The sequence below is a fragment of the Carcharhinus amblyrhynchos genome, chromosome 25 (assembly GCF_965287045.1).
Source record: "Carcharhinus amblyrhynchos chromosome 25, sCarAmb.v2.hapA, whole genome shotgun sequence".
Lineage (NCBI taxonomy): Eukaryota > Metazoa > Chordata > Chondrichthyes > Carcharhiniformes > Carcharhinidae > Carcharhinus > Carcharhinus amblyrhynchos.
Genome location: NC_137348.1, coordinates 12816187 through 12841914, shown reverse-complemented (window position 1 = coordinate 12841914; position 25728 = coordinate 12816187). Strand labels below are relative to the sequence as shown.

The 25728-nt window shown below is 41.2% G+C and overlaps 1 protein-coding gene across 1 annotated transcript in view; it reads left to right on the top strand.

The window, feature by feature from the left end:
- The window catches only part of med27 (mediator complex subunit 27), a 273176-nt gene that overhangs the window by 112931 nt on the left and 134517 nt on the right, over positions 1–25728 (top strand). The gene's annotated exons all lie outside the window — the stretch shown is intronic.

The following is a 25728-nucleotide window of genomic DNA, read 5'->3' as shown; positions in this document are numbered from 1 at the left end:
ACTTACCTGCCTGCTCACTGCAACCCTTAATTCCTTTACTGTTCATAAATTTTCTATCCTTGCCTTAAAAACATTCAATGAGGTAGCCTCAATTGCTTCACTGGGCAGGAAATTCCACAGATTCACAACCCTTTGTTGAAAAAGTTCCTCCTTAACTCTGTCCTAAATCTGCTTCCCCTTATTTTGAGGCTATGCCCCCTAGTTCTAGTTTCACCTGCCACTGGAAACAGCTTCTATCTTATCTATTCCCTTCATCATCTTTATATGTTTCTATAAGATCTCCCCTCATTCTTCTGAATTCCAGTGAGCATAGCCCCAATCTACTCAGTCTCTCCTCATAAGCCAACTCTCAACTCAGGAATCAAGCTAGTGAATCTCCTCTGCACCCCCTCCAGTGCCAGTATATCCTTTCTCAAGTAAAGAGACCAACACTGTACACTGTACACAGTACTCCAGGTGTGGCCTCACCAGCACTTTATACAGCTGCAATATAACCTCACTGTTTTTAAACTCCATCCCTCTAGCAGTGAAGAACAAAATTCCATTTGCCTTCTTAATTACCTGTTGCACCTGCAAACCAACTCCTTGTGATTCTTGCACAAGGACACCCAGGTCCCTCTGCACAGCAGCATGCTGCAATTTTTTACCATTTAGATAATAGTCCATTTTGCTGTTATTCCTACCAAAATGGATGATCTTGCATTTACTAACATTGTACTCCATCTGCGAGACCCTTGCCCACTCACTTAGACTATCTATATCCCTTTGCAGATTTTCAGCATCCTCTGCACACTTTGCTTTGCTACTCATCTTCGTGTCATCTGTGAATTTTGACATACTACACTTGGTCCCCAATTCCAAATCATCTATGTAAACCGTAAACAATTGCAGTCCCAACACTGATCCCTGGCGCACACCACTAGTCACTGATCGCCAACCAGAACAACACCCATTTACCCCCACTCTTTACTTTCTGTTACCAGTTTTCTATCCATGCTAATGCATTACCCATAACATCTTGCACCTGTATCTTTAGTGTGGCATCTTGTCAAATGCCTTCTGGAAATCCAGATACACTACATCCGCAGGTTCCCCATTGTGCACTGCATATGTAATGTTCTGAAAGAATTCCACCAAATTAATCAAACGTGATCTTCCTTTCATGAACTCATGCTGTGTCTTACCAATGGGACAATTTATATCCAGATGCCTCGCTATTTCTTCCTTGATAGACCCAAACATTTTCCCTACTACACAAGTTAAGCTAACCTGTCTATAGTTACCTGTATTTTGTCTATCTCCTTTTCTTAAACAGTGGCGTCAAATTTGCTGTTTCCCAATCTGCGGAACCACCCCAGAGTCCGGCGAATTTTGGTAAATTACTACTAATGCATTTGTCATTTCTCCTGCCATCTCTTATAGTACCCTGGGATGCATTCCATCAGGGCCAGGAGACTTATTTACCTTTTGCCCCATTAACTTGCCCAATACTACCTCTTTCATGATAATAGTTTCTAGGTCTTCACCTGCCATAGCCTTCCTGCCATGAATTTTTGGCATGTTATTTGTCTTCCGCTGTGAAGGCAGACACACACCTGTTCAATCCCTCAGCTCTTTTCTCATTTTCAGTTATTACATCTCCCTTGTTGAGCTATGAGAAGAGGCTGAATAAATTAGGCTTGTACTCGTTAGAGTTTAGAAGAATGAGGGGAGATCTCATTGAGGCGTATAAGATGATGAATGGGATGGATAGGATAGAGGTGGAGAGACTCTTCCTGCTCAGAAAGGACAGTAGGACTAGGGGGCACAGCCTCAAGATAAAGGGGGAGGCGGTTTAGAACGGAGTTGAGGAGGAACTTCTTCACTCAAAGGGTGGTGAATCTCTGGAATTCTCTGCCCGTTGAAGTGGTGGAGGCTACCTCGCTAAATATTTTTAAGACGCGGGTTGATGGGTTTTTGATGAGAGGGGATTAAGGGTTATGGGGAGAGGGCAGGAATGTGGAACTGAGCCACGACAGATCAGCCATGATCTTATTGAATGGCGGGGCAGGCTCGAAGGGCTAGATGGCCTACTCCTGCTCCTATTTCTTATGTTCTTATGTTCTTCTCATCCTCTAAAGGACCAATGTTTACTTTAGCCACCCTTTTTAATTTTATATATTTATAGAAACTTTTGCTTTTTTTTTATTCTGAGCTAGTTTACTCTCATAACCCATCTTGCTTTTCTTTATAGCTTTTTTTATGGCTTTCTGTTGACCATTAAAGATTTCCTAATCCTCTCGGTTTCCACTAATCATTGCCATTTTGTATGCATTTTCTTTCAGTTTGATACCGTCCTTTATTTCCTTAGATATCCATGGCTGATTATCTCTTTTTCTCTATAGTTCTTTATCATTATTATATACTTATGTTGAGCACTGTGAAAAATTGCTTGAAAGTCCTCCACTGTTCCTCAGTTGTCCCACTATAAAGCTTTTGCTCCCACTTTACCTTAGCCAACGCCTCCCTCATCCATTTATAGTCTTTGTTTAAGCACAGGACACTGGTATTGGATTTTACCTTCTCACACTCCACTTGTGTTTTAAATTCAACCATACTGTGATCAGTTACATGGGTTACATCCTTACTGAAGTGGAATTAAAGCATGGCCTTGGTATTTCCATTGCCCAACAAAAGCAGGATCATTTACACGGTATTTTTGGAGCTAGAGGCTTATCAGTTGGTCACTGAGGAAAGTTTAGATAAATTATGAATAAAATTTATTGAAAGACGATCTATTAAATGCATATGAGGCATGGTCAGACTTTGATAAATTTAGGAAGATGGACAGTTATTCAATAGAGGAATTCATCATGGAATTTAACAGACTATGTACAAGATTAATAGTTGCTTGGTAATATGGAACTTGAGTATCGCTGAAAAAAGACATTTTGCCAAAGCTCTTTGTCTTGCAGGGCAATTGTACCACAAAAATACCGAAGTTGGGGAAACAACAGCTTTATAATGTATGAGAAGAAGATGTAAGTAATGTCCATAGTTTGACTAGAACAAGGTCTGTAGAACAATTGGGGAATGCCACTTGACATATAAACTCTTTGGATCAGGAAGTTTTGGTGACCACAAAACAAAGTAGAACAAAGAACAGTATAATGCTGGTACAGGCCATTGGGCCCACCAAGCCTCTGTAATCTAATATTTTCTTGCCTCTACATGGTCCATAATCCAGCTGTTCCCTGCCTATTCATATATTTATCCATATGCATTTTGAACATTGTTACAGAATCTGCTTCCACCACCACCACCTCCAGCAGGACGCTCCACGCATTCACTACCCAATGTATGAAAAACTTGCTGCTTACGTTTCTTTTAAACTTTACTCCTCTCACTCTATGCCCCCAATTAATTGACTCTTCGACCTTGGGAAAAAGACTCTAACTATCCGCTCTATCCAAGCCTATCATAATCTTGTAAACCTCTGTCAGATCCCACCTCATTGTCTGACGGTCCAATGAAAAGAATCTAGGTTTGTTCAACCTTCCTTCATAGTCCATATCCTTCAAACCAGGCAACATCCTGGCAAATTTCTTTTGCACCCTTTCCAATGCATTAACATCCTTCTGATAGTGTGGCAATCAGAATTGTACACAATACTCCAAATGTGGCCTAACTAAAGTCTAATGTGACTTTCCAATTCCTATGTTCAACACCCTGACTAATGAGGGCGAGCATGGCATACACCTTTTTGACCACCTTGTCCACCTGAATGCCACCTTCAGGGTACTGTGGATCTGCATGCCTAGATCCCTTTGTATGCTAATATTTCTAAGGGCTCTACCATTTACTCTCTACATTCCTTCTGCAGTAGATCTTCCAAATCACATCACCTCTCATCTGGCCATCTTTCAGCCAAGGTCTCCAGCTGATTTACATCCTGCTGTATCCTCTGACAATCCTTGTCATTATCTGCTGCTCCCCAATTTTTGTATCGTCTGCAAATTTATTAATCAGGCCATCTATGTTTTCCTCCAAATCATTTATAAGGCTCCAGCACTGATCTTTGTGGAACACTGCTTATCACAGATCTCCAATTTGAAAAGTACCCTTCCACTGCTGCTCTCTGCTTTCAATGCCCAAGCCAGTTTTGCATCCATCTTAACAGCTCACCTTGGATCCCATGTGATTTCACCTTCTGTATCAGCCTGCCATGAGGAACCTTATCGTAGGCTTTACTAAAGTCCATGTATACAACATCCACTGTCCTGCCCTAGTAAATTTTTCTTCTCACTTCCTCAAAGAACTCAGGTTTGTGAAGCATGATCTATCCTTCACAAAATCAGGCTGCCTATCGCTTATAAGCCTATTCTCTTCCAGATGTGAGCACATCCTGTTTCTAAGAATCTTCTCTAATAATTTCCCTGGATTGTCTCTTTTGCCCTTCTTAAACAGAGGAATAATGTTTATTACTCTCCAATCCTCTGATACCTTGCCCATGACTAAAGAGGATATAAAGATTTTGGCCAAGGCCTCAGCAATTTCTCCCCTTGCCTCTCTCAGTATTCTGGGATAGATCATATTTGGCCCTAGGGATTTGTCCACCTTAATGTTCTTCAATACTCTCAACTTACTATTGGCGGTTATCTTGAATCAACGATCTGTTATAATTCAGGTCAGAAACTCCAAAATGTTTTGTGAAGTCCGCCTGGATCATAAGTTTTGCGATTTGAATTTGACTAGGGTAAGCATGAGATGTTTCACTTCAGGTATGATTCAACTTGCCCATTAGGGACTGGTACAGTGGCACAGTTGTTAGCACTGCTGCCTCCCAGCGCCAGGGACCTGAGTTCGATTCCCAGGTTGGGTCACTGTCTGTGTGGAGTTTGCACATTCTCTCCATGTCTGCGTGGGTTTCCTCCAGATGCTCTGGTTTCCTCCCACAGTCCAAAGATGTGTGGGTTAGGTGGATTGGTCATGCTAAATTGCCCTTTAATGTCAGAGTGACTAGCTAGGGTAAATGCGTGCGGTTATGGGGATAGGGCCTGGGTGGGATTGCTGTTGGTGCAGACTCAATGATTCTACGATTTATCAAACAAAGTTTATTTAAGAATACAGATAACATATAGCAATTACTTTTATCAATTACAAACAATTGTATAACCCTTGACAAATATATGAAATGCTCCAATTAAACAAACCACCTTCATAAAAAAGAACCCTTGCCACAGGTTTAGCACAAAAAGCACGAATGCTTATGTGATGCTAAAACTTAATCCTTTGGAGAATTGAAACTCTGACTTCCCAGCCTTGTAACATCCAGCAATCCTTGAGGTAGAGGTAATGCCACTGCTGGCCTCTAGTTTTTAACCAGCAAACCACTGCAAGAGACAGACTCCTCACTGCAGGAAGGCAAGAAGACCTGCTTCCAGCTAGCCAGCAGAATTTACAATACCAGTGAGAAAAAGAGAGAGAAAACATGCCTGCAACTTGATAACTGGGTAGCTTCTGGCCCTGAACTAAAACTGAAAGTGAATCCTTGGATTCTTCTGAGGAGGACCCACCTGACTTTGACTTGTCAATCAATTTTCCCTCTAACAATTCACAAGGTTGTAAAATTCCAGACGTTGCATGAAGCCCAGAGTAAAAAAAACACAACCACATTTAAACCATTGAAGCAGCAATAAAAGGACCTGTAAGCAGACAGATCAGCAACAATGAAAAAAAAACCAAAACTGCTAAACTGCAGAGAACATGATTAAAAAATACATTTCCTAAAGGCACATAGTTACAGATCATACCTGGAAGGTGTTGTTTGTATCCTGATAAATCATTCCAGAACCTCACTGAATGATGACCCTGCATCAAAAGAAGAAAATGAACAGTTAAGAAGTTTGACTGGACAGTTAAACTGGCTACACACTCAAGACCTGATGCCAGTTATGGGGCATTGGAACTTAGTAGTCTGATGAAATACGCCACAGTTGAGATCCTGAGGATAAATAATGCATATAAAGAAATTGTATTTTGTGCACCCTCAATTTTCCAGCCTTGTGTAGCCTCAAAGATATTAAATTAATAAGAACATAAGAACATAAGAAATAGGAGCAGGAGTAGGCCATCTGGCCCTTCGAGCCTGCCCCGCCATTCAATAAGATCATGGCTGATCTGTCGTGGCTCAGTTCCACTTTCCCGCCCTCTCCCCATAACCCTTAATCCCCTCTCTTATCAAAAACCCATCAACCCGCTTCTTAAAAATATTTAGCGAGGCAGCCTCCACCACTTCAACGGGCAGAGAATTCCAGAGATTCACCACCCTTTGAGTGAAGAAGTTCCTCCTCAACTCCGTTCTAAACCGCCCCCCCTTTATCTTGAGGCTGTGCCCCCTAGTCCTATTGTCTTTTTTGAGCGGGAAGAGTCTCTCCACCTCTATCCTATCCATCCCATTCATCATCTTATACGTCTCAATGAGATCTCCCCTCATTCTTCTAAACTCTAACGAGTACAAGCCTAGTTTATTCAGCCTCTCCTCATAGCTCAACCCCCTCAACTCCGGTATCAGCCTAGTAAACCTCCTCTGCACTCCCTCCAAGGCCAAAATATCCTTGCGCAGGTGCGGCGCCCAAAACTGCACACAGTACTCCAGCTTTTTTAGTGATGCTTTCTGTGCCAGTATTCCAGATGAGTATTAGATTACAACTAGATTTACCATGTTCTTGATGGGTGAAAATGGAAAATGTTGTTGTCCCTTATCCTGGGAAGGTAAGAAAATAAATCGAGGGGCTTAAAATACCCTAATTGCAGAAACACTGGTGCCAGAGGAAGTTACAGATATGGAATTGTACTTATGTAACATTTGGAAGGAATTCCCATACAACCAGCATTCTGAGAAAGGTTTGATGGCAGAGATCAGTAATGATACAGTTGGTTCATAAACCAAACAGAAGACTTGTCTTGTTTTGTACTGCACCATCTAGCTTGGCTCCACTTAACAAAAGCCACTCATACTTTAGATTAAGATCTTCAACAGAGGATTTTCCATTGTGACAGCATTTTCACCAGGTGGCTATTTATCAGATTCTTGAAGGTTAATCACTTGCTGAGACCAACTCCAGATTTTTCCACATTTGTCTGATATGTGGAACTTTTCAGCTTGAGTCTGAACTTCATTTACAATGTCTATGCAGTGACATCAACAGAAAATTAGAAACACCTAAGTTTCTAATAGCTGTAATCCTTATCCACAGTCTTTGGCAACTCCTACCAGTTGGATGATCTATCTGAACCTCTTCTTGAGGTCCCCATCATCAGAGGTCAGTCTTCAGCCAATTCAATTCACTCAAAGATATCAAGAAATGGCTCTGGGCACTGCACAGGCTTTTGCCTCTAACAACGTTCCATTAATAGCACTGAAGGCTTGCGCTCCAGAGCTAGCCCTGCCCCATAGTACAGCTGCAATGCTGACATCTACGTAGCAGTGTAGAAAATTGACCAGATATGTCCTGCTTACAAAAAAGATGACAAATCTAACCCAGCCCATTACCACCCCATCAATTAACTCTTGATCTGCAGTGATGCCATTGACAGTGCTATTAAACGGCACTTGCAATAACATGCTCACCAGTGCTCAGTTGGGGTCTGCCAGGACCACTCGGCTCCTGACCCCATTACAACCCTGATCCAAACATGGACTAAGAACTAAACTCGAGTGAGTGACTGTCCTTGACATCAAGGCTGTATTTTACCAAGTGTGGTATCCAAGATCCCTTGCAAAACTGGAGTCAATGGAAATGGGGATAGCACCACTGGTTAGTCATACCTAGCACAAAGGAAGATAGCTGTGGTTATTGGTGGTCAATCATCTTGGCCCTGAGACATTGCTGTAAGAGTTCCTCAAGCTAGTATCCTTGGTCCAACCATCTTCAGCTGCTTTGTCAATGATCTTCCCTCCACTATAAGATCACAGTGGAACTGTTTGCTGGTGATGGCACAGTGTTCAGCATCATTTGCAGCAACTCGGATAGTGAAGCAGACACAGCCATATGCAGCAAGACCTGGGCAATATTCGGGCTTGGTCTGATAAGTGGCAATGCAAGTGCCAGACAATGACCTTTTCCAAGAAGAGAATCTAAGCATCACTGCTTGACGTTAAGTGACATTACCATCACTGTATTTCCCACTATCAACCTCCTGAGGTTACCATTGACAAAGAAACTGAACTGGACCCACCTTCTAAATACTGTAGCTACTGGAGCAGGTCAGAGGCTGGGAATTCTGTACCGAGTAAATCGCCTCGTGACTTGTCAATGCCTGGCCACCATCTGCACCATCAGGATTGTGATAGAATACTCTACTTGCCTGAATTGAGTTTTATTTCATTCATTCTTGGGACATAGGCTTTGCTGGCTATGTCATCATTTATTGCCCATCCCCTAATTGTCCTTTAAGGTGTGCGGTCCATGTGCTATAACTAACACGTGAGTTGCTTTATCTTGAATGGTGTTGGGTTTCTTGAATGTTATTGGAGCTGCACTCTACCAATCACCCTTACCATTCACTTCCTCTGCCACTGTGGCAGCAGTGATACTCACCAAGGCTCCTTCAACTGCATCTTCCAAACCTGCTACCTCTACCACCCAGAAGGACAAAGGCAGCAGATAAGTGGGAACACCACTATGTTAACATTTCCCTCCGAGCTGCACAACATCTTGAGTTGAAACTATATTGCCATTCCTTTCTGGGTCAGTGTCCTAGAATTTCCTCCCTAACAGCAATTTGGGTACTCCTATAATGCATGGACTGCAGTGGTTAAATAAACTAGCTCAGCAGCACCTCCTCCTCAAGGGCAGTTAGGGATGGACAAAAATGCTGGTCTAACCAGTGGTACCTGCATCTCATGAATGAAAAAAAATTAAGTTACTTGCCTCTGTCTTCTGAACTCAGGGCTTACATATATCAACTTGGTTGCTGATTGCGTTTCATTAAGGGTTACCGTAGATTTCTTCGTCTAGCTCCATGCTAGGTAAACTTTCCAACCTCTTCCCCTTTCATGAACTATCTCCAAACTGAGCTTTCACCTGTATTCTGCATGGTGAACGATACAGTTAATATTTTCTTTGCTTAAGTTGCAAATGTGGCTAACGTTTATCTCTTTTGCTCCTTTGTTCAATGGAATTGAGTTTTAAACCCAATGCTCTCAATATTTAAAGCTGCCTATTTCTGCCTCTGACTATCTGTCTTTGCCTATACCTCAGCCTCTATGCTGCTGAGAATCTTACCTGTGCTTTTAACTATCTCAACATTCTCCTTGTTTGCCTTGATTCATTCACTTTCCATAAACTTAATTATCCAAAGTGAGACTGTGTATCCTATTCAACATGCAGCTCTGTGCCTCACTGCATGATGCAGAAATATAAAATCCCCATTCTCAAATCCTGCCATGACTGAACAACACCTCAATTGTCCAGCTTCTTCAAGAGTTGCTCGCATCCTGTACCAGTTGGTCATCTGATTCTGCCCTCCTGTGAACCATGTCTGTCTTTTACCTAGCATTGGTAGCTGAGCTTTCAGCCACCTGAGATCTGTTCTTTTGAATGTATTTGTTAAATCTGTTTTTCATCATGCTCTTTTTGTTCTTAAAGTGTTCTCAAAACTTGCCTTCAGTCGTTTCTCCTTTGCCTTGGCTCAGTACCTATTACATTTATGTAGCTTTATAAAGTACCAGGGTGCATCATAGATTAAAAATAGCTGTAGGTTCTTATCCTTCTTTTCAAGTCCCTCCAAGGCTTTGATTCTCCTTATTTCTAGTCTCTTCCAATCCCAGAATCCTTTCAGATATCTGTTCTCTAATCCCGGACTCTTGTGTATTCACAGCTATAATTGCTCCACCATTAGTGGCTGTGCTGGCAGTTGTCTAAGGCCCCAAGCTCTGGAATTCCCTTCCTACCCCACACTGCCTCACCTTCTTCCTTGAAAACACTTCTTAAAGCTTTTCTCTTTGACCAAACTTTTCATCATCTGATCTAATACTCCTTGCATGTTTGGTGTCGTACTTTGTTTTATAATGCTCCTGTGAAGCACCCTAGGATGTTTCATTACATCAAAGGCATTGTTGTAAGTACAAGTTATTGTATTGTCTGCAACAGAGTTTGGATTCTAGTATTTGTGCTCAGCAAGTGTCTTAAGATTTGCTCTATCTGTCTATTGAACTAAGTGTATTGATTGTCACAAGCGGGCTTATGTTAACACTGCAATGAAGTTACTGTGAAAATCCCCAGCCACCACACTTCAGCACCTGTTTGGGTACATTGAGAATATAGCATGACCAATGCGCCTAACCAGCACACTTTTCAGACTGTGGGAAGAAACTGAAACACCCAGAGGAAACGCACGCTGACACAGAGAATGTGCAAAGTCCTCATAGTCAGTGACCCAAACCGGGAATTGAACCCAGGTCCCCGGTGCTGTAAAACAGCAGTGCTGACTACTATGCGACCATGCACCCTATGGTGTCACCATCTGTTGCCGTCTATCCATTGCAGAATGACATTGAACAAATATGGCCACAGGAGCTCCACATTTTACAATTGGAAGCAAGTTCAGGATACTAGTTGCAATGATAGAAAAGTTGCGCACATTGCAAAGTAGAGAGAGATACTGGATAAATTACTTTAAAGCATATGTAGAGAAAATAGGTAAACTGACAGCAGCAATGTCTTTTTAACTGCTCTCTCTCCCTCCCTCCCCCGCCCCGAATCAGGAGTGTTGGTGTATCCCCTGAACTGTAGTAAATGAAAATGATGTGTAAAATATTTCTGAAGCCATTTAAACTTCAAGATTGTAACCCATTTGACCAACAGGTACTTTTATTATGTAACAAATTCCTGTGGTCACCAGTGTCAGCACCAATCTTCTTTCTGTACAAATGCATCCTGATTTGACCACATGGAGAATGGTGCAAATTGTCACTGCTGTTTATTTCTAATGTATTAGTTTTGTCCATCCAGTGGGAATTGAGTCAGCCATTTCAGCATAGCTGAACCACAAGTACTCGATAATGATTTTGTTTGGCCCAAGCAGAATTTTAAACACAGAATTTGCTGAGTCAGTAAGAAACCTGATTATCATTTAATATAATTTCAAATCCTCTCACCAACAAGATTCTCTTTACTTGCTGCTTGTATTCAAAACAAAATCTAGCTGTGGTAGAAGTACCATTTTTACATCAGAAACTCTTCAAATATACATTTGTATTCATGGAATCTAAGTACCAGGAATTATTTGACATTTCCATTTGTAAAATTTAAATTCTATTATGCTGTGCACACTTGAATAACTCCACAAATGGTGTTAAATTCAGAATAAACATGTTTTTTTTTCAGAAAATGGCTAAATTGCAGAATCAAGATGAAATCAATTATACAAATAATCACTTGGGGCACAGTGGTTAGCACTGCTGCTTCGTAGCGCCAGGATCCTGGGTTCGATTTCTGGTTTAGGTCACTATCTGTGTGAATTCACACATTCTCCCCATGTCTGCGTGGATTTCCTTCCACGGTCTGAAAGACGTACTGGTTAAGGTGCATTGACCCAAACAAGCGACAGTGTGGCAACTAGGGAATTTCACGATAACTTCATTGCAGTGTTAATGTGTGCCTTACTTGTGACTAATAAATTTATTTTATTGTTGAGAAAAGATTAGTGCCAAAACTTTTTTCAGCAATGTTACTATTATATAAATATATTTTAATTTATAAACTTATCTGTCAAAATTATATTATGTAGTTCCATTGCACACACGTTTCCTCTTAGCAGAAGAAAAGTGAAGTAAATCCATCGTAATTATTTAATCAAGATATTGATTCTCTGGCAGTCAGCTGAAAAGCTGAATCTTAGCTGCTGATATTTTTATTACGGTTTTCAGATTAGCCGTGTAGATTGAATACTGAATGATCCTATGTGCTGTACCATGTGGCCTGTGTTTTATTGGGTCTAACCTAACCGCTGTTTAGTTCAACCCCTTTATCATTTTAAATTAATCACTGTTCTACTAATTACTGTTGGCCAATAAAGGAACATGCTGCAGGCATCACATTGTTGCTACAGCTTTGTGCATACTCTGACCAGAATATAATGGTTAGAGCTATGCTGTGAGAAGTATGGCCAGTGGGAAAGCGGGTTTTTGGGACGGATTGATTCTGGTTAAGTGCAGGAATTGTAAATGAAAGGACTTAGATTGGTACTTGGATGACATAAACTAACTCAGTGGATTCGTGCCAGATCGACCTCCTTTTAGTGATTGGTAAAATGATGAAAATGTTTAGAATATTCTAAACAGCAAAAATAAATGCAATCGTTTTTTTAAAGGTTCTCATCCTTTCCCTGTTTATGCAACACTAAGGCTGCCTGCAATTTCCATGTAACTGTAAAATCACAGGAGAATTGTAGTTCTTGCCCCATCTATAACAGGTTGATATAGTACTATGGAGGAAGTTTGACATTCTATCTCTTCTTTTCAGGGCAACAGTTATACAAGATCTAATTAGAGGCTATCTGCTGTAACAGTGCACTCATTCACTCTACATCACATTGGGGCTATGTACTCCACAACAATAAAAACAAAGTGCTGGAAAACTCAGCAAGTCCTGCAGCATCAGCAGGGAGAGAAACGGCATTAATGTTTGAGGTCCAATATGATTCTTCTTTAGAATCAACAGTTTGTATTTATGTAGCAGCTTTAGCACAGCAGATTGTCTCCAGGTGTCTCATAGGTGTGCATTCAGACAAATTTTGCTGGCAAATCACGATGTTGGTGATCAAATAGATGCCTTTTAAGGAGCATCTCTGAAAGGAGGGAGGTGCAAGGAGCTTCAGGGAGGGAATTCTGGATTTGGAGAACTGAAACCAATATTCTAATGATGGAGCATTAAAAATTGTAGAAAGGCGCAGCACGGGCTATTTGGCCAATCTGTGCTGATATCAATGTCCTGACTGCATTGCTTTTGTTTAAACCTTTAAATTTATTAAAGTAAAGTTTATTTATTAGTCACAAATAGGTTTACATTAACGCTGAGTGAAGTTACTCTGAAAACCTCCCTAGTCGCCACGCTCTGGCACTTGTTTGGATACACTGAAGGAGAATTTTAATATAGCCAGTGCACCTAACCTGCACATGTTTGGACAGTGGGAAGAAACCGGAGCACCTGGAGAAAACCCGTGCAGACATGGGGAGAATGTGCAAATTCCACACAGTGATCCAAGCCGTGGACTGAGGATTGGTTATCTAACAGGAAGCAGAGAGTTGGAATCAATGGATGCTTTTCTGGTTGGCAGTTGGTGACTAGTGGACTACCGCAGGGATCGGTGCTGGGGCCTCAACTGTTTACCATGTGCATAAACGATCTGAAGGAGGGGGTTGAGTGTAGGGTAACAAAATTTGCTGATGACACGAAGATGAGTGGAAAAGCAAATTGCGTGGAGGATACGGAAAGTCTGCAGAAAGATCTGGATAGGCTGAGTGAGTGGGCGAGGACCTGGCAGATAGAGTCTAATGTTAGCAAATGTGAGGTTATCCACTTTGCTAGAAACAATAGTAGAAAGGAATGTTATTTAAAGGGTGAAAAGCTGCAGCATGCTACTGTGCAGAGGGACCTGGGGGTCCTTGTGCACAAATCGCAAAAACCCAGTCTGCAGGTGCAGCAGGTGATCAAGAAGGCGAATGGAACGTTGGCCTTCATAGCGAGGGGGATAGAATATAAAAGGAGGTCTTGCTGCAATTGTGCAGCGTACTAGTGAGGCCGCAGCTGGAGTACTGTGTGCAGTTTTGGTCCCCTTATTTGCGTAAGGATATATTGGTCTTGGAGGGAGTACAGAGAAGGTTCACCAGGCTGATACCAGAGATGAGGGGGTTAGCTTATGAGGAGAGATTAAATAGACTGGGCCTGTACTCATTGGAGTTTCGAAGGCTGAGGGGGGATCTTATGGAGACTTACAAGATAATGAAGGATGAAGGGGCTAAATAGGGTAGAGGTAGAGAGATTCTTTCCGCTTAGAAAGGAAAACAGAACTAGAGGGCACAGCCTCAAAATGAGGGGGGGGGTGCAGTTTAGAACGGAGTTGAGGAGGAATTTCTTCACTGAGTGGTGAATCTCTGGAATTCTCTGCCCTTTTGAAGTGGTGGAGGCTACCTCGAATATATTTAAGTCACGGGTAGATAGATTTCTGATAGTCAAGGGAATTAAGGGTTATGGGGAGAAAGCAGGAAAATGGAACTGATCCACTGCAGATCAGCCATGATCTTATTGAATGGCGGGGCAGGCTCGAAGGGCTAGATGGCCTACTCCTGCTCCTATTTCTTATGTTCTTATGAACCCGGGTCCCTGATGCTGTGAGGCAAAAGTGCTAACCACTGTGCCACCATGCTGCCCACTAATATCTGTTTGTAACACATCATCAATCATGCTTACAATATTAGTCTTATTCTTAACTGTCCTGATAAACATTTCTCTTATCCGGTTAACTATCAGCAAATCCTGGAAAATGCATGTCTCCCTGGACTTGTCAGTTTTGAAAATTTCCATTTGAAATTAAAACTAATATTGCAGAAGAATATTCATCTGCAGCTTTGTGGTAATGACATTTTTTTATAAGTATGTATTACATTTCTTATCCTCAAATTTTTTTGAACTTTAGCATACATAAACTGACTGTATTTAATTTCCACATTCTGTGGAAATCAAAATTCTTTGCATATCAAAGCCAGCAAATAAGTTGTTTGTCCACAGACCAAAAAGGAAGAGCAAATTCAGACAAGTAACTTCACACGGGATGCCCTGTGGGTGAAATGGTGTAGGAAGCAAAATTTTCCACTGCAGTGACCAAAGCTTCCTGTTAAGTTCTTGTGATGCAGTAAACTTCATGAAGGGAGGAGATGGCCCCAGTGATATTATCGCTAAACTATTAATCTAGAAACTCCGCTAATGTTCTGGGGACCCGGGTTTGAGTCTTGTCATTGGCAGATGGTGGAACTTGAACTCAATAAAAATAAATCTGGAATTAAGAATTAATTGATGACCATGAAACCATTGTTGGGAAAAAAAACCCACTAATGATTAGCATTGCTGCTGCTGTGCCAGGGACCCAGGTTCGATTCCCAACTTGGGCCACTGTCACTGTGGAGTTTGCACATTCTCCCCTGCGTGTGTTTCCTCCCAGCGCTCCAGTATCCTCCCACATTCAGAAAGATGTGCTGGTTAGGTGCATTGACCCGAACAAGTACCAGGCTGTGACAACTAAGGGAATTTCACAGTAAGTTCATTGGAGTGTTAATATAAGAACATAAGAAATAGGAGCAGGAGTAGGCCATCCAGCCCTTCGAGCCTGCCCCGCCATTCAATAAGATCATGGCCGATCTGTCGCTGCTCAGTTCCACTTTCCCGCCCTCTCCCCATAACCCTTAATCCCCTCTCCTATCAAAAACCCATCAACCCGCGTCTTAAAAATATTTAGCGAGGCAGCCTCCACCACTTCAACGGGCAGAGAATTCCAGAGATTCACCACCCTTTGAGTGAAGAAGTTCCTCCTCAACTCCGTTCTAAACCGCCCCCCTTTTATCTTGAGGCTGTGCCCCCTAGTCCTATTGTCTTTTTTGAGCGGGAAGAGTCTTTCCACCTCTATCCTATCCATCCCATTCATCATCTTATACGTCTCAATGAGATCTCCTCTCATTCTTCTAAACTCTAACGAGTACAAGCCCAGTTTATTCAGCCTCTCCTCATAGCTCAACCCCCTCAACTCCCGGTATCAGCCTAGTAAACCTCCTCTGCACTCCCTCCAAGGCCAAAATATCTTTGCGCAGGTGCGGTGCCCAAAAATGCACACAGTACTCCAGTTGCGGCCTCACCAATGCCCTATACAGCTGCAGCAAGACCTCCCTACTTTTATATTCAATCCCCTTCGCTTTGAAGGCCAGCATCCCATTCGCCTTCCTGACCACCTGCTGCACCTGCAAGCTGGGTTTTTGCGACTCATGCACAAGGACCCCGAGGTCCCTCTGCACCGTCGCCTGCTGCAGTTTTTCGCCCCGTAAGTAATAGTCCTTCCTACCATTATTCCTACCAAAGTGGACCACCTCACACTTGCCAACATTAAATTCCATTTGCCATTTCCTGGCCCATTTGCCCAGCCTATCTAGATCCTTCTGCAGACTCTCCACACCCTCCGCACAATTTGCCGTTCCCCCAATCTTGGTGTCATCGTAAGCCTTACTTGTGACTAATAAGTAAACTTGAACTTTCCTTTTAGGGAAGGAAACCTGCTGTCCTTACCTGGTCTGGCCTTCATGTGACTCCAAAGCCACAGCAATGTAGTTGATGCTCAACTGTCCTCGGGCAATTAGGAATAGGCAACAAATGTTGGCCAACCAGCGATGCCTACATCCCATGACTGAATTAAAAAAAAATCCAAAGTAGCTCATGTGGAATAATTAGTTTAGTTCATTTAAGAGAAATTAACTGTTAAATCCTCTTTATAGATTTGTAAAGCTACTCACAAGCTTTTGGTAATTACATTTGTTAAAAGTGTTTTTGGTCTCTTGAGTATTATTTGAGGTTTTTAAAATCGTGTTCTTAAGCGTTCATAAATACATGCAAGTACATCCAGTAATAGTTTACACAAAAGGCTTCCCTGATGCCATTAATCTGTAGTAGATGTGCTTCACTGCAGTTTTATTTTTCCCCTTAGTGTAGTGATTAAATGTCACAACTGTTTGACATAATGTGAACACACTAGTGAGTTCAATAAAAATACCAACACATTTTTCGAGTTTATCAAGGAAAGCCATTTTAAACTGAATTTGTTCTACAGGGAATTTACCAAAGATTACAGATTAAACCAATCCAATTGAACAAACCAGTATAATAATGCAAGATGTTACTGCACTTTAATTTTACCTATAGGCTTTTGCGTTCCTGTTTTTCAATCACTGGGTGAAACAGCTTTCCCAGAGATTAGCAGGTAGCTCATCAACTGCCATTCTGCTAGGCTGTAGTTGATATGTGCAAAATTTATATACATTTAGTTGCTAATGTTGCCACTCTTTCCTCCAGTCAGACAGGTGAAATAAGGATCTCCAATGGATGTGTCAGATGTGTAATTCTGTGCTGTGGTTTGGCTGGTTGGTGCAGCAGAAGATGGTGCTTTCTCATATTTTTTACATATTTCCCTGAATTTTCGTAAGACAAGAATTTCCTTCTTGGCATTCATGTCCTCTAATTGATTATTACTGGGTTTTCTACCAGTGTATTATTTGTTGCACTTCCCATGCTGCTGTTCTATAATTATTTTGTTTATTTTCCTACTTCATTGATTATGTAATTATTATCCATTACCTTATTGATTATGTAAGTTGCCTTTTAATGGAGATGTAAACTACAGCATAATTTGTAGAATAAATTGAATTGATTTCTAACTTAGCGACTGCTGATGTTGGAGATAGAGACCAACAGTGGACTAATACAGAAGTTAAGCTTTCTGTAGCTGCAATAACACTTGGTGGAATGCCATGACTTGCAGTGTTAGCTAGGAATATGCAGTAGTTTAGATCAAATGGTGAACCTCACAAATGGCTTTCCTGTCCCAAGTGTAAGATGATAAAAACTTTAGATTTTATGGGTGTTCTTGATTTTCAAATCTTATCTTTATCTTTACCTTCAAGTTCAGATTGTCAGTACCTCAAATTTTGCTTTGATAATTTAGTATTTCATGTAAATTCCATGTTATGTTCCTTTCTTTCTACTTGTAATGCAGATTTTGCTGAAATCTTGACAATTTCACTTTGCCAAGTGATTTCAACAGCTCCAATATCTCACCAATTTTTATTTTCAAAATACTGTCCACTCTAGTTAACGGCTTTGACCCATTCTTCTTTATCAAAATTAAATGCATATACTGAGTGATCAAAAGCATCAAAACGTGGGTAATATTAAAAGCCCAGAATGAGTTGGAAGAATTTGAGTCCTTACATGAAAAAACATATATGCCTGGACAGTTTCTGGACAATTTTGACAGTGGGTATTACCAACAGGAAGGAGTTCAATTTAAACAGCGCTAACTTCCCCACTCATTGCCCGTCAATGTATAGGAAGGTGGTTTTCAATTTGCTTTCCCTTTATAATGGTGATGTATTTCCAACCCCTCAATTTTCTTGTGGTCCCTAGAAACAAACTTGAGGTAGGATTAGCTCAAAAACATGAGGACTCACAATGTTGTCTCCTTTGCACTGTAAATCTTTCATTTCTCTAACCTACTTTCATTGTATGAATGCAAAGTCTATCGAGTTCGACAATCAAAGCCCAGTGAGGTATTCCTTCACGGAGGCCAGAGAGCTAAATCCTACGCTGGATAATTCACTTTTCCAGTGTGCTTGATTCACAAGTGTGACGCTACTGTACCTTATTTGAAATGTATCCTTTTAATATCATGTTCTCTACAGTTTATAAGCCAGCCTTTTGTTTTTGTTGTGGCACCAGCTGCCTGCTTAGATGTTCTTTTTATTGCTGCTTAAATGGTTTGAAAAAGGGCTTTGTTTATTTTTACTCTGGGCCTCATGCAGTGTCTGACCCTGAATTATTGGAGAAAGATTGACAAGTCAAAGTCAGGTGGTGCCTCCACAGAGGAATCCAAGGATTCATTTTCAAATTTAGGTATTTTTACTTAATGCTGGATGCAATGTTCTCTCTCTCTCTCTCTCTTTTGTGTTTTACGAATACTTCTACCTTCGAGCTCAAGAAAGCTGCCGAATCCAACCAAAGGACTAAGTTCCAGCATCATGTGAGCATCCTTGTTTCCTGTGTTAAACCTGTTTGCTTATAGGATTTGTTTGTTTGGAACAGTGTTTAGCTATTAAGGCTATACAATATCATGGTTGCTTTTTTTTGTATTGGGTATTTGCTAATTTTCTTTCTATATGTTAACTGTATTCTTAAATAAATTTTATTTGGTAAAAGCTCCCTTGTGAATCATTTGAATCCTACCTGAAGTGAAGCAATATTGTGCAATCATCGGTGAACATCCCATCTTTTACCCCGTAATGGAAGGAAGGTGGTTGTTGGAGCATTTGAAGATGGCACCACCCTGAAGAATTTTTCCAGTGATATCCAGGGATTGAGATTGGCTGCCAACAACCACAACCATTTTCCTTTTCTGCTAGGTATGATCCCAGTCAGTGGATAGACCCCTGATTGCCATTGGCTTTGATTTTTACCAGTGTTCCTTGATGCTGTGCACAGTCAAATGCTGCCTTGATGTTGAGAACAATCACTTTCACCTTACCTCTGGAGTTCAGCTCTTTTGTCCATATTTGAACTAAGGCCGTAGTGAGGTCAGGAGCTATGTGACTCTGACAGAACCCAAACTGAACATACGTGAACAGGTTGTTTCTGTGTAAGTGATAGCACTGTTGATAATCCTTCCATCGCTTTGCTTATGATTTAAGAGGAGGCTGATGGGATGGTAATAGATTTGGATTTGTCCTGCTTTTTGTGGACAAGACATAGCTGGGCAGTGGTTCACATTGTCAGATAAATGCCAATATTGTAGCTGTACTGGAACTGCTTGGCTAGATGTGCAGCCAGTTCTGAGGAACAGGTCTTCAGTATTGTTGTCAAAGCCCAGGAGTATCCAATGCCTTCAGCCATTTCTTGATAGCACGTGGAATGAATCACATTGGCTGAAGACTGACATCTGATGAAGGGGACCTCCAGGGATGGTCGAGATGGATCATCCATTCAGCACCTCTGGCTGAAGATAATTGGCAAATGTTTCAGCCTCATCTTTGACAATGATGGCTGTTCCCCCATCATTGAGAATGTGGATATTTGTGGAGTGCCCTCCACCAGTGAGTTGTTCAATTGTCCACCACTATTTGATACTGGATGTGACAGGATTGTGGTACTTGGAGCTGATCCACTGGTTGCAGGATCAGTTGGCTCTGTCTATCATATGCTGCTTCAGCTGCATGTCTGTGGTCCTGTATTGTAGCTTCACCAGGTTGACACTGCCTGTTTCTGCTCTAGGCATACCCTCCTGCAAATTTATTTTAACCAAGGTTAATCCTTAGCTTGAGGATAATGGTTGAAGGGATTAAATGGTGGTTGAGTATGATTCTTCTGCTGCAGATGGCCTGTAGCACCACATGGATGTTGCTAATTTTGATTGAAATCTATATAGATGGCATGCCAAACAACTCAGTTTAAGGAGATACTCAGTGTGAAGGGACTTTGCCTTCACAAGGAGTGTGCGGTAGTCACGCTACCAATACTGTCCTGAATAATAAACTCATCTTTGACAAGTAGAATGGTGAGGACAAGCTTTAGTGGGTTTTTCCCTCATCATCCTGGTACAAGAAAAGCCAAGCAGTGTGCCTTAATGACTGTCGGCTGGTGGCTCTGACATTCAACATTGAATTGTTTCAAAAGGTTAGTCTTGCACGAATCAATTCCAGCGTCCTGGAATTGATTGACTACCTGGATCCATTATAGTTTGCCTACTGCTGCAAAAGGTCCAGATGCCTTTTTCCAGACACCAGACGCCATTTCCCTGGCCCTGCACTCAACCCTGGAACACTTGGGTAACAAGGACGCCTATGTCAGACTCCTGTTTATTAACTATAGCTCAGCCTTCAACACTATTATTCCCACGAAACTCATTTCCAAACTCCATGGTCTGGACCTTGACACCTCCCTCTACAACTGGATCCTGAACTACTTAACTCACAGACCACAATCATAAAGATAGGCAACAACACCTCCTCCATGATTGTCCTGAATACCGGTGCCCCAAAGGCTGTTTTTTCAGTCCCTACTGTACTCCTTATGCATTTATGACTGTGCAGCAAAATTCCTCTCCAATTCGGTTTTCACGTCTGCTGACGACACCACTGTAGTGGGTCGGATCTCATACAATGACGAGACAGAGTACAGGAACGAGATAGAGAATCTGGTGAACTGATGGAGCGTCCGTCCCTCAATGTCGACAAAAAAAAAGAGATTGCCATCTACTTAGGAAGCGTAAAGAAGAACATGCTGCTGTCTATATCAATGGGGACGAAGTAGAAACCGTCAACAGCTTCAAGTTTTTAGGTCTCCAGATCACCAACAACCTGTCCTGGTCCTCTTGCCTCCCCCCCACCCCCCCATGCCAACACTATGGTTAAGAAAGCCCACCAACACCTCTACTTTCTAAGACTGAGGAAATTTGGCATATCAGCTACAACTCTCTCCAACTCTTACTAATGCACCATAGAAGGCATTCTTCCTAGTTGTATCACTGCTTGGAATGGTCCTTCTGTGCCCAAGACTGGAAGGAACTACAAAAGGTCATGAATGTAGCCCAATCCATTATGCAAACCAGCTTCCCAACCATTGACTCTGTCTATACTTCCCACTGCCTCAACAAAGCAGTCAGCATAATTAAAGACCCCACGCACCCCAGACATTCTCTCTCTTCCACCTTCTTCCATTGGGGAAAAAGATACAAAAGTCTGAGGTCACATATCAACCGACTCAAGAACATCATCTTCCCTGCTGCTGTCAGACTTTTGAATGGACCTACCTTGCATTAAGTTGATATTTCTCTATGCCCTCACTATGACTGTAACACCGCATTCTGCACTGTCTCGTTTCCTCCTTTATGAACAGTGTGTTTTGCCTGTGTAGTGCGCAAAAAAAAGTACTCTTCACTTCTTTAATACATGTGACGAATTAAAGATCAAATCAAATCGCCTGCTGCAGCCCAGCCTAACAGCTGCATCCTTTAGAACTTGGCCAGCTAGGTCAGTAGTGGTGCTATCAAACCATTTCTTGGTGACAATGTCTCCCACCCAGAGTACATTGTCCTTGCCAACCTCAGTCCCTCCTCCAAGTGGTGTTCAACATAGAGAATTGATCCATCAGCTGAGTGGCTGTGGGGTTTGATATCAATGTTGCAGACTTGCTGGACAATTCTTCCACAGTGACTCCAGTCACAGCTCCAGCTCTAAAATGTGGAGTCTGAGTAGCTGGAGACACTTGCTGCTCACATGGTCACCATGGACACTCAAGTGTCCCTGACTTCCCACATCATACAAATGGAGCATTTGTGGTCAAGCTGTCCTACCATGACTTACCCTTAAATTACTCCCTTACTTTTAGTTCCTCTAGTTTAGATACATTAAGAATATAGTAGCAATGCTCACCAAGTCCAACTTACCAGGCCTGTCAGTCCCCTTTCTGAGGAAAAGTAGAGAACGAAAGGATCACAGTCCTCCAACTCACCGAACTCCCTCAGTCACCAAATGTGTAGGACAGAAATTGTTTACTCTAAGGGTTATGTCATTCACAAAATTGAAAGATTTTAGTTTCTGAAGTAGTAACTTGGTTTAAAACAAGAAGTAATGGATTGCCTGCTTGAAATCTCAATGTCCCTAATACTGGATGAATTTATTGCAAGTTCTAATGCTTTTTTACTTTGTTTTTAAGATATTCGCCTGTAGTTGTGGAATAAAGAACTCTTTAATTTGCAAGATCTTAAAATGTAACTGGGGCATTTTTGATTTTCCTTATTTTTTTATTGCAGTTCTGAGACTCCCTTGTGAATTCAGTCCCAGTTCACCAAAATCCATTTTTGCTAGATTATGAATATATGAAAGTAATGTAAAGTAATGAAAGAAATTGGCTGAATAATTAGAAAAGGAACGAAGCTGGGGATTAATATTTTAATAGTTTCGTATCGTGCTATGTGTTATATGCACGCAGAATGTAATCTCTTGTGTATCTTGTTGGTCATGCCAGGCATTCAGATTTTTCTAATGCTGAGACTTATTTCATACTACAGGTAAATTTCCCTGTACATTGTTGGGCTTCAACTTAATATTTAACTAGCTGAAATGGAAATGAGTTGAAACCTCTCTGAATTTAGATTTTATATTTATCTATGTAACTAGAATAAAACTAGCCAATGTGGCATATATTCAGCTAATAATCTTCCTCCATCACAAATGAAATGAAGTATAGATTGGGATTTGGCAGGTTTGTAGATTAATAGGTGAGTCTTAACCAAAAAATTGTAGATCTAAGCCTCTGGCATTGTTCCCGCTGGCTGAGTTGTTTATGTTTACTGATTACGTTAGCATATTATGCAGAAGTGGAAGTTCAAAATTCAAAAACCCACTTGAATGATTCTCCAAACCAGCCAGTCGTGGAGGCTGTTTGGAGAAGATTGCAAGAAAAGGCAAAAGATAATGCACTTGGAAGAAACCAAACTCAATTACTGAGACATCTTCTGGACCTGACTTCCTGCTGTGCGTCTGAAATCTTGGACCAATTCTGCTGAGCTCAACTCTGCTCATCTGTTTTACTTTTGATATTTTCTTATCTGAACTACTTGTTTAGAGAACCCTCTTTGACCTTTCTCACATGAGCTCACCCTTTTAGAATGTAAATCTGGAACTCATCCTCATCATCTCTTTTGAACTTAAATCATCTGTGCTTTAATTCCTGAAACTCTGTGCCCCATTGTTATCCACTTTGCTTAGGGAAATAATTGTTTACAGTGTTGTTAGAGTAATTTGCACATCAAAGATCTCCACTACCTGTAACATGCTGGCTAGCCTATCATTGGGCCCTTGATTATGCAAATTGGCTGGCTCCCTCTCTGGAGCAGGTACTTGGTCCACCTCACAGCCCATCCTCTGCACATCCTTGCAAACCTCCCCAGTGGTGACATTGTAAAGGAGAAATGCCCCAGTGTGGCTCCCTGCTATTTTACGGCTCCTCTGACCCTCACTGGATTCCAGTCCTTTCACTCGGGGGAGGTGGTGGTGGTATTCAACCCATTCTGATGGTCCTGTGTAAAGTCTAGATGGATGAAAAGTATACAGACTGAAGATAAGAATTTAGTATGCTTTGTATAATTAGTGACAAGGTAAATATGCCAAGATCTTGAATCAGAAATAACGTTTTGTGCAATTAAAAGTTGTTCTATACAACGGTATGCTTGGAATTTTTTTTGAAATTTCCAACATTTCCATTACTACCTTTTTTGTTTGTTTTCATGGACTAATTTAAGATCTGATTCATTCAAATTTTTTTTTTAATGGCAAACAGCTTTTCAATTGAGGTTTTGTAGAATATCTCAAGAAGAAAAATAGTCTTAATGGAAAAATATAACACAGGTTGTTCTTCTGCAGATTGACTGTGTGGATCCTGTATAGATATTTGGATTAGAGGATCCTTGTACTAGGAAGATATCTTCCATTCAAAACACATTAGTAGACTTCCTCAGCAGACATAACCTTCACCTTTATTGTCCTGCAGTACATTGACAGCCAATCAATAAATACCTTTATATCACTGGTAAATGTATTTCTAAAGTATTGTTGCAGAACCCATCAATTTGGCTGTCTCAAGATGTCTTCTGTCATGCTTTTTTTCTGTTTTTAAACTGGGAAGAAGGTGAAAGTGGAACATACTTCATTTTTGTTTTGAATTGAGAAAGACAATGATACAGTTTACTTAGCTAAGGCAAAGGAAAGCTTTCTTATCCTGAGATATTTGCCTTGAATGCAATCTGTGGCACTCACATATGTTGTGAGTCTCTGGAACTCTCTTCCTCAAAAGACAATGGGAACAGAATCTTTGAATATTTTTAAGGCACAGCTAGGTAGATTATTGATTAACAGCAGGGTGAAGTGTTATCAGTAGACAGGAATGCAGGGTTAAAGTTTTTCAAGCAGATCAGCCATGATCTTATTGCATGGTGGAGCAGGCTCAAGGGGCTGAGTGGCCTACCCTGCTCCTAATTTGTATCCATGTATGATAGGATATTCAAAGCATTGTGTGGCAGAAAGTCTCTTGAGTAAAGTCATTTCCCTTTACCACTTGTTTCTCAGAATTATTTGGGCGGCATGGTGACAGTGGTTAGCATCCTGCTGCCTCACAGCGCCAGGGCCCTGGATTCAATTCCGGCCTCAGGTGACTGTCTTTGTTCTCCCTGTGACCATGTGGGTTTCCTCCAGGGGCTCGGTTTCCTTCCACAGTTCAAGGGTGTGCGGGTTAGATGGATCGACCATAGTTAATTTCCCCATAGTGTCAAGGGGATTACTGGGGAAATACGTGGGGCTATGGGGACAGGGCCTAGATGGGATTGTTGTAGGTGCAGGCTTGATTGGCCAAATGGCTTACTGTAGGGATTTTATGATGGTGTGGAAAGAGATCATTCATCCCTGTGCTTGTTTTTAGAACAATCTACACTCATACTTTTTGTCTATCAGTGTTAATTAATCTCTTTTCGTTTAAACAATATAGTTATTATCTGCCTTAATAGCTGTTTGTGGTCAGACATTCTTAATGTCATTGGAAATATTCATCCAACTTTTCCCTTCACCTTTTAGTGTAATTCTGAGTTTGTGCTGCCTTGTTAATAACTGAAGCATTTATTACAAGTTTTAATGTCTTTTTACGTTTGATTTTAAAATATTCCCCAGGAGTTGGGGAAGAAGGAACTTGCTTTAACAATAGTGGAAGCGATCCTTTGTTTTAATTCTCTCAAACGTTTTCATAATTTTAAAACATTTTTAACTTCCCCAGTCATTTTCATCTGTACTTGCTCTCCTCACCATTCTTTGCATATTCTGGGTGTAAACAGTCTTGAATAATGTTTTCTGTCCACTCTTTTGTTGCCATTTCCCTCAATTGGCTTTCC